At 41.1% G+C, this 10,609-nt stretch overlaps 1 pseudogene; it reads left to right on the forward strand.

The window, feature by feature from the left end:
- The first annotated feature begins 636 nt into the window (after nt 1–636).
- Nucleotides 637–9,832, forward strand: LOC119656893 (annotated as a pseudogene).
- The last annotated feature ends 777 nt before the right edge of the window (nt 9,833–10,609 follow it).

Raw genomic sequence — 10,609 nt, forward strand, 5'->3', positions numbered from 1 at the left:
TAAAGCCATCCTCGAACATAAAGAAAACTTAGGTAAACCAGAAGAACGTTTGGTAGGATATGCTAAGTCTTCTATATCAATGGCTCAAAAGCATAGCAAACTTCAGAGGGGATCCAATTTCCAAGTTAGTAGAAGTATATATTCTTGCCCCTACGATAATATGCAATGGTCTTTCAGGCTGCAATCTGGGTGATTGACGAACGATTGAACTGCATTGAAGGCATTGAGTAGTCCTTTGATCTCTAGCGGGAGGGGGGGGGACTCTGAAGAGAACTTCTCTCCACGTTGCAGCAAGATACTTTTGTACTCCGGAAGTGGAAGCAGATGCGAATTTATGTCAGGTTACTTCTGGCGGCTACGGGAAGCGGCGTTCTCTTGACCTGGGAGCCAGATTCTGACAGACTTCTAACTGCAAGATTTCGGTCCAGGTTAAGGAGCACCATAATACTAAGCACCAACGGAGACTTCCTATATAGTGGAGAAGGCTGCTTTCTACAAATAATTAAATGCAGTCCAGGGGAGGCAGGTTTCCTAACGGTGACATTCCGATCGTGATGAGTAATCTGAATTCTAAGGTGGGATCTGACAACATCCTACCCGGAGATTTGATGGGGAATCACGGTATTGGCGACCACAATGGTAGTGGTGGCAGGTTCGTAGATTTATGTTATTTGCACCGCCCGTCAGTGATGGCACATTGTTCGAGCACAGAGCCTATCTATTTCAACTGAACCAGAAAGTGCCGTATATCGCAATGATTTCAGAAATGTATACCACATCATGAAAGAGTTTGTGTGTTGTCGCAAATCTTTCGATGCTCCTGTGAAAAAAGTGAAGTGTCGACTTCTAATCCACGATGATGAACGACTGAAGAGATGGAAAGAACACTTCACCATGCTTTTAACGGGTTCACGTTCGGGAGGTTCCTCCTCTTGTGTGTTAGTTTAGAAAGTGTAGATTGGGGCGATGAGTAGTGATTCTTGCCCGAAATTTATATTTTTTCCTTCTCTTATTTTAAGTCCCACATCGATTTTTCTTTGGTTTTATGATTATTCGTGGTTTTGTTTCCGTACTTGCCATTTCTTATTGGATTTTCTTTTAATTATACCATCATGCGTATTCTTTCTCTCCTCTCCTCTAAGTCGCAAAACTCACACAAAGAGATATCCTCCAATTTTATTACCTAAGGATATTAAAGCGAAGTAGGAACCCCACAAGCTACACCTCTAGAACATCTGAAATAGGAGAAGCATCGATTAAGGATATGATCCGTCGTGGATCATTCCTTACAACTCCATGCGACAGGTTTTTATTTTTTTGTTTTATTTCCATCTTTAGCTCGCGTTTTTACTAACGGTAAGTTCCCGTATGGGGCCAAGCATTGGCTTAATAATACGTGTAACTTCATAAAATCCCATGGGATTGAAGTGTCCCAAGAACCCCCTCACATTCCGCGGTCTTGCTAACAAAGAGACCAGCAAGTGCATGTCGACGGGACACCTCGCTGGAGCTTCAGTGTTTGTGGGCGCACTTTCACGATCCATTTCATCTCGCCAAATTTTAGAGGTAGCTCTCCCTTCTGGGAACCGTAAATCACGTTAGTCATGTTTTAGAAATGTTTCGTATTTCCTCAATTTTACGCGATTCCCGTACTCCTTGATCGGTCGTCTTTTACAAAATTTTTCATGTCTCGTAAAGGCAATTTTCCATTTATATTTTCTGAACTGTTCGCATTTCTCTTGACTGCTATAAGCTTTCTCCTACCTGAATTTTCAGTATGTTTTGAAAACAATATTTCAAACGAATTAATAGTAATCAACAAGTTAGAATTTCCACTTTTTACGTCAATATTCCAACAGTTCCCAATTCAATTAGCAACTGATTTAATTTACTTTATTAGTGCGAAATCACCCGCCGGCCCACTGTGCTAAATGAAGATAGAATATGCGGAATTTAACAGAGGGGGATCCGGGATATTTCAGCGCGATTGCAATTGGCATTGCACAACGAAGAAAAATCTCAATAGGGAGACAAAATAGTAAGGCTGTTCCCTACCCAAGATGTGATCAAAAATAATCTCCATAAATGTATGCGAATATCACTTTCGCCTTGATAAAACGTCCCTTCCAGTTGCCAAAAAGTAAAATAGCAGGAGGCATCTAACTTCATTTCTGCACGAATCAAGCATTCCCTTAATATTTTTGACAATAAAATCGACGCTGTTGACGCTACCAACTGATAAAAATTTCTATACTAGTTACCTTTCATGTGAATTTCAAAAGTGACAAGCCATTAAAGCGCTCGTTAAACCATATTTTTACTAGCACCATTCTTTCGTGAAAAATAACATAAATATATAATCTATGTATATAGATGTGAGCACTTATAAACATTTAGAAGTTTTCAAATTTATCTGTAGTTTCTTTCCGGACTAATAAACACACTTATTTCAAGACCAGTGCCTACCTATAATTCGATATAACTTTGTTTTCGAAATAGTTCACGATAATAATGAAAATGTTGGTTGAAGCCTGGCAATTGTTTCAAGATGGTTTGCCAAACCTCGCACAGTAACCCATAATAAAAAAATCCTGATTAACACAGTTTGACTTAACATAGATAGCGCTTCTACCGAACTGTACTGCCATCCCCGCCTTGCTAACTCTAGATAATAGCAAATGAAGAAGGGGGAGGATAATGATAACGAGCTGGTCTTCTAGCTTGACAGTTATGAACACGCTGGCAACCCATGCGCAGAAACTGTAGTGTGTTAATTCTAAATAACATAAAAGTGTGCATTCAAACTGACCCAACGCATCTTCACGATTCCCATTTTACTCCGTACAGAAAAAGACATAAATATACAGCGTGCGTACGGTATTTGAGGACATAACATATATAGATTTATAATTTTTCTTTTTGCTCTTTTTCAGAAATAACATGGAGGATTACAACTTATGGGAACTTAAGAAATAAAGAGTCATTCAGTTATTGCCGCTATACGCGCAAAAGACACCGATCTATAAATCTCTAATTTCCTTAAGTGCGCCCGTTCGTTCGTTCATAAGGTTCGCTGTGACTTGCAAGAGCCAGGTAGCGATGCAGAATCTGTTGGGAAATGCAAAAAAACACGAGGAAACGTTCTGACACTGTCCGATCTGCAGAATTTAGTCAACAAGTGTAAGCGATCATTGACGATGACCCTTCAAAATCAATGAGGCCCTTAATGTTTCTGACGATCTTATCCGTCGAGTTGTCCATGAAGATCTCCTCTGGTATCAATCCTACGTTATACGTAGAAGACAGTTTATGTTGGAGTAAGGACGAAAACAGCGAATTATCCGATCAAAACGCCTTCTAAATAAAATTAAATATAGCAAATCGCCTGAGATGTTATGGTTTTTTTTCTGGCGAACAAGATTTTAACCAAGACCAAAAGACCAACGGCAGAAATGACAGATCGCTACCTTATAATCCTACAGAAGTTCTTGTTATCATGCTCCCGAAGTTTTCAGTCACTGTTATGGTTTCAGGTCTTATGAGCAACAAAGGATATGTCATGCCACCACACTTCCTTCCTCAAGGACTTCGAATGAATTTTGCTGCATATATCGAGGTTCTAGAGACCCTAAATTGATAGTGTACGCGGTGACAGCCCATACATCTTTCAATAAGGCTCTACCCTTTCACACAAAGCGATGGCGACACAAAATTGGATGGCCGATAATTTCCATGACCACATAACACCGAACTTATGGTCCCCTGACCTTGATAATCTAGATTACTACGTATGGAGCGTAGTTGAGGGTGAACCCAATAAGCATCCTCATTACACCATTGCTTCTTTGGAGGCTACAATTAATACCACCATATATATAATAAGTTAATGTTGTGTAAAAAATTCGTGAAGTTTCACTAAATTTTGTTCAAAGTAAAAGCTAATTAGTTTTACTCTCAAATTATCCTCAAAAACCCTACGCACCTTGTACCTAAAGTAAACATCACTGATGCAAACGGACAAGCATGCCCATTCTCTTGGACACTACCTGCAAACTTAATTAGCACGTACACTACGTACATACCTCGCCTCGAGTAATTCATACTGATATACAAATAACTAAACACATGTGAAAAATTGAAACTGAAATGGCCCCATGTTGGTCCATATAAGCTTACTTTATTTGATGACGACGTCATACTCCCCGTCATCACAATCAACCGCCCAACAACCGATATCCGGCCTGGGCCTGCCTTAAAAAGGAACTCCAGACATCTCAGTTTTGCGGCGAGGTCCATCAATTCGTCCAAGTTCACCCTCATCCATACAGATTAACTGACCCCGCCCACCGCACCCTATTGAGCGGGATTTTATCCAAACCCAGACAGTTATGATATGATTTCGTCGTTATGTAGGCTGCGGAATCGTTCATCTTCATATAGGGAACTAAAAATTCTTCCGATGATTCTTTTCTCCACCACGGCCAAGAGTTCGCAATTTTTCTTGCTAAGAATCCAAGCTTCCGAAGAATCCTACGAGTACATAAGGACTGGCAAGATCATCGTCTTCTAGAGTAAGAGCTTTGACCCTATGGTGAGACATTTCGAGCGGAACAGTTTTTGTAAGCTGAAATAGGCCAACCAATAACCGTGCGCACATTTCATCGTTGCAGCTATTATCGGTTGTAATTTCGGCCCTAGATAGGAGAGTTATCATCTCGATTGTTCAGTGCGATGATGTTGTCAATTGGTTAGTTTTTAGTGCTGACGTTGCCACCATGTACTTCGTCTTGTCTTCATTGATGTGGAGCCCAATATCTCGCGGAGCTTGCTCCATCTGGATGAAGGCAGTTTGTACATCTCGGGTCGTTCTTCCCATGATCGTCAGCATAGGTCATTTACCTCAGGATCGTGGATCAACTTATCCAGGGCCAGGTTAAAGAGGACGTATGATAGGGCACCCCTTATCTTAGACCGTTGTTAGTATTGAATGGCCTCAAGAGTGAAGTGCTGCTTTTATCTGGCCTCGCACATTGGCCAGGGTCAGGATACTGAATTCTCTCATGGCCGAGTACAATTTTACTTTGGGTGCGCTATCATTGGCGGCCACAAAGCCGATGAAAAGATGGTGCAACTGTTGTCCATATTCCAACAGTTTTTCCACCGCTTCCCGCAAAGAGGAAATCTGATCTGCTGCTGATTTGCCTGGAGCCAAGGCTTTTTGGTATGGGCCAATAATGTTCTGGGCGAATGGGGCTATCTGACCTAGCTAGCTACTTGAGGATATCTTATAGGTGGTACTCAGCCACATGATACCTCTATAATTGCTGCACTTCGTGATATCCCCCTTTCTATGTAAGAGACAGATAATGCGCCGTTGCCAGTTTTCAGACATTAATTCGCAGTCCTACACTTTGAGCGTCAGTTGATGAGCCACTTTGTGTAATTGATCGCCTCTATATTTCGCCAGTTCGGCTGTAATTCCATAGGCTGCTGGCGACTAATGATTTTTGAGTCGATGGATTGCACGGACTGTTTCTTCCATGCTCGGTGGTGGTAGCATTTGTCCGACGTCTTCAGTTGGCGGAACCACCAACTGGTTGTTGAGCAGTTCATCAAAATACTCAACTCATTGCTCCAATATGCCCATTCCGTCTCCTCCTCCTCTTTGTCTCAGCGGGATGAGCATTGAGGTGTATAAGGCTTTCAGCTGACTTATTGGTTAAAGTTGCGGGCCTGGTGCGATTGCTCCATGAACTTTCCGTCAGTGAAGTCGTGTTCAAATTACCTATCCGATTTTTGAACGTTTTCTTAATAACCCTATTCGCGAAATCGTTGAAATAATCAGGAATCAAGGAGGATTTATCAAGAACTACAGAACTAATGACGCAACATGCGCTTCGCGGTTGCCCATGGAGAAACACCATGAGAATCATTGCCCCCTTTACATTGCATTTCTGGATCTAGAGAAAGCGTTTGACCGTGTGCCACACGAACTCATCTGGTATGGTCTGCAACAACATTTAGTGTTAGAAGAACTCGTGCGCTGGATTCAATTGCTCTACCACGATCCGAAAAGTAAAATTCGAAGTGTGGCGGGCGTATCAAAACTGCTTCGCGTCTCTGTTGGTGTTTATATAGGAAGCGCCCTCTCACCACTCCCCTTTGTTCTTGTTACAGACACCTTCTCGCGAGACATCCAACGCCCAGCGCCCTATACACTGTTTTATGCAAGTGATGTTTTCCCAGCGTCTAATAACAAAAATGACCTCGAGGAACTTCTACAAAAATGCATACAACACGGTTTAGAGTCTTTTATTTAAAGACTTCAGCTCTTGAAACTTACAATGAACAACATTTTCACGCTTTATTGTGATGTAATTATACTTTAGAACCACAACCGATCACGACGAGACGACCCCGCTTGTGAGCGGGATAAAAGTTGAAAAAAAAGAATATTTTTCGATGCTTCATCTCCAGGAGCTTTATTGATTGCGGTTATTGCGACATCCATTTTCCTCTTATATGTGTTACGGAGTATGTGGATGACTTCAGTGTTAACTCTCACCTGATTGTCAGAGGTGGTTGTAAGTAGTGTTTTTATTCGAACCCAGAGCAACATGGCAACGAGATAGTGATCCGAGTCTAGATTGGCCCCTTATATGTTCTGATATTCATCAAAGCTGAAAGATGGCGGCGCTCAATCATCACCTGGTCGACTTGGTTGAAAGTGTTCCCAGCTGGAGACGCCCACGTTTGCTTGTGAACCGCTTTCCGTGCAAACCAGGTACTTCCAACAACCATTTCATGAGACACTGGTATTTGAATAGCACGCAGTCCGTTATCATTGATATCTTTATGTAGGCCATGAGAGCGAACGTATCGCCTGAATGCGGGCTCCGTCCTCAATGTTTTTAATATCATACTTGGGGAGAAGTTTCGAGGGTCTGTTCTACTGGTTCGTAGAAGGCATCCTTGCCTGGCTCTGTAGTCTCTTCTGTAGGGGCATGAATGTTAAGGAGGCTTAAATCTTTCCCGCAAGCGAAGAGTACATAACCTTTCGCTTTTCGTTAAGTAAGAGCTGCCAACGGTCACCACGTGGAGAGATAAGGTTTGTTAGTAGAGTTGCTGGTGTTGATTCAGCCGTCGTTTCCCAATTTATATGCTCCATCGTGGGTACCAATCCACGTTTCGCCCTGGGACTTATACTAGTCTTTGACCACCATTGTGTATTTCTTTTATAAAATCACTTTGTTAATAATAATGCGATTTCCATAAAACTTGATAGAATCATGCTCTATATTATAGGCTATATTATTGCAAAGTTTAGTGATTCTAAAATGAGCTTAAGGAGGGTTTCGCAGCCAGTTAATAAAAATTGTAGTAATATACTATTATTAACTTTATTTGAGCAGTTATCGGTATGAAGGGTATTTGGGAGCCTAGGAGTCGACTAGTTTCTGAGAATGTGTCCGTGTCCTTTCCAACAAATGCCAAAAGTAAGACCGGCATCGGAAAGTACTAACCGAGAACTCTAATACTGCACGTGAGTATATTTGGTGAAGAAAAAATTTACACCTCCCTTTTGCATGCTTGGAGAACCCCCCCCCCCCCCCCTCCGTAAATTCGACGTAGAAAGATGTAACTGTATGCGTGTGCGTTCACAGTACCCCACTTTCCACCAAATTTTCTGATAATTGCTATAACCGTCTCCGAGAAAAAATGAGTGTGACAAACAGACAGACAGACAGACGAAAACGGTGAGGAGTGGCCAGATCTCCCATCAGGCGCGACCCCAGCTGGCGGATTGGGGCATACCTATTGATGTGTAAATATATGTAGTGCCTCGGTGGTGGACAACTGTAGTGACCGCGGCTGCGCGACGGGAGCGGAATCTCATTCGGCTCTTTCTTAATTAATTTGCTTAAACAATGCATTTAATAGTGTGCAATTGCCTTAATGTTCGCCGCAGATTGCACATTATTGAATGCATTCGGGCGAATTGATCTTGACAAGAGGCGAATAATTTGCCGCATCCGCAGGCGCATGCGCATGTTGCCGAAACATTGCCTAGCGAGTGAAAAGGCTATGTAGCGGGAACTGAAGCGGTGCGCGAGGAAAAAAAGAACGGGGAGTTGTTGGCTGGAAGAGGTTGAAGCGGTGCACGGAAAAGAAGAAGTCGAAGGAGCGTTGAAGGAGTGCGCAGGAGGAGTTGTTGGCTGCAAGAGGCACGCCGGCATCGTCGGAGTCGGTGCGGAAAAGTTGCTCGTGCTTATCCCGGGAGTAAGCTGTTTAAATAAATGGAGAAATGAAGAAATAAGGATCCATGGTCAAATAAGAACTGATCTTTACTGGTTTCCCTGAAGTACAAATATAGTGGCTCAAACGCATAATCGGACAAGAGATGCAAGATTGCCTTGGACAGGATCGCCCTGGAATTTTAAGAAACCTCTGGACGTATTCTTCGAGGGATTGGATGCATTCATTTACCTCTTCGGTCCGATGCTTGCTTCCGCAATTCTCAGAGGAACTATATGTACGGAGAAGAAACTTCTGTAAAATGATTCAAAGGAGAACGAACCAGCCGATTCTGAATACAAGAATATAAACAATATAATGACGGTAATAATGATGAACATTTTTTATAAAATTTAAATTTAAACGGGAACTCAACTATTACATTAATACCACGTATTATTCCACATCATTGGAAAGTGAACACTAGAAAAATTTTGACATCGTCGACGTTATCAGGAACGTGATTCCTTTTCTACAAATTTCGAATGTTAACGGCGATATGGACATCAAAAATTGTTCAAAATTCAGTGCTTGAAATTTTCATAGACGGGAAATTCTTTTTTGTGCAAGTGGTAAGCCTACCTCAGTAGGGTTTGTGTGTAAACTAATAATCTTAATAAAAAAAACTAAAAGTGAAAAGTGTGGAAGTGTGGATGTGTGGCAATCATCAGAAGTAACGGAGACTGCAGTTTCAAAGATATTCAATCTGGGATTTAAACTTGAAAAAGCGAACGCAACGGATATCTATTGATTGCTTCCCTGGATAATTATGGATCTATCTAATAGTAAACTTTGCACGCCATCTTCAAAAGGATTGCGTGGCACGTATGGACCACAGCGAAAATGATTGTTTATTTATAACAATTCTCTCACACGGTGAATTGGGTTATATCTACGCAAAAGATGTACAATATAAACTGGATTCCTCATGGCAACATTTCACAGCAAATCACTGCCCAACATTAGCTGGTAAACCAAGGATGATCAGCTAGAGGGTGGTGTTCTATTGTCGAAACATACAACTGAAACTGATGGTGAATCGTCTATGAGCTACAAAATTCCAATTCATGCCGACTTTTTAATTGCATATTCAACAATACCCGGCTTTTATTCGTGGCGAATTACAACAAAGGGCTCATGGTTTATTCAGTCTTTTTGTCATGAACTTGATCGTAATGGAACAAAGTATGATATCCTTAAACTACTAACGTTTGTCTGTCAAAGCGTTGCATTAGATTTTGAATCGAATACGCCCGATTGCCAGATGATGCATCAACAGAAGCAGATTCCTTGTATTACAACGATGCTGACACGTTTGCTGGTTTTCAGTGAGAAAAAGTAGTTTTATTTTTATCCAGCTGGATTAGAATATAGGATTTTTCGACACCATTTAGTTTATTTCAATTTTTAGTTGCTTTAGTATTTCGAGACTTAGTATCTGAATGTAGGTGTGTGGAAGTAGTATCATTTTATTGCGGAACAAGAGTGAAAATTACGACTTTAGGTAGTTCTTATATTGAATTAAAAATGTTCATAACTATATTTAGAGAAGAACACAGAGCATGCGCAACGGCGAAAGCTGCTACCTGCATAACTTGCACTTGGTGTTATTAATATATGCATATATATTATAATCGTTTTACTTCCAAGGGAGAAGAGACTTGGTTTTTAATACAGAAGCAAATGAAGATGAAGCAGAAATTGATCATTAACTTCTAATTCTTGTATTTAAGCAATTACTTAAAAATAGAGAGTAAGCAACTTTGAACAAAGTAAACCAGCATCAATCCGAGCTCGGAGTGACGACCTGGGTGAGTCATTGTTTTTATTTTCTCTTTTTTATTTTCTTTTTTATTTTCTTTTTTTTTGTTTATTTTTCTTTTTTTTATTATTTTCCTTCTATGCATTTTACATATTGTTTATTTTTATTTTCATTTTTTTGTTATAATTATTGTTATGAAGTTTGCTGGTACATTGAACAATGATGCGTGAATAGTCTAATCTTAGTTTGAGGACTTCCTCCCTTTCGTATCCTCCCTTCTCCCGCGGAATCGCTATAAAGGGACATCTTCAAAATTAATAACTGTCCTGAGGATGTCAAGGAAGGGTGGGAACCTCAGGGGCCGCGCCTCATACAAGATCTGAGGCGGAAGGGACAATAATTGAGACGGTGATCCGTCGTGGATCTTCCACTCCTTGATCGCGGCACTCGGGTCCGGAGACTTACGGCTCCACGCGCGTGGTCGAGCCGTTTTTTTTCTCTTTTCTATTTTCCAATGTTAGTTCGCGTTCTGTTTATCATTCGATAGGCCGT

The sequence above is a fragment of the Hermetia illucens genome, chromosome 5 (assembly GCF_905115235.1).
Source record: "Hermetia illucens chromosome 5, iHerIll2.2.curated.20191125, whole genome shotgun sequence".
Lineage (NCBI taxonomy): Eukaryota > Metazoa > Arthropoda > Insecta > Diptera > Stratiomyidae > Hermetia > Hermetia illucens.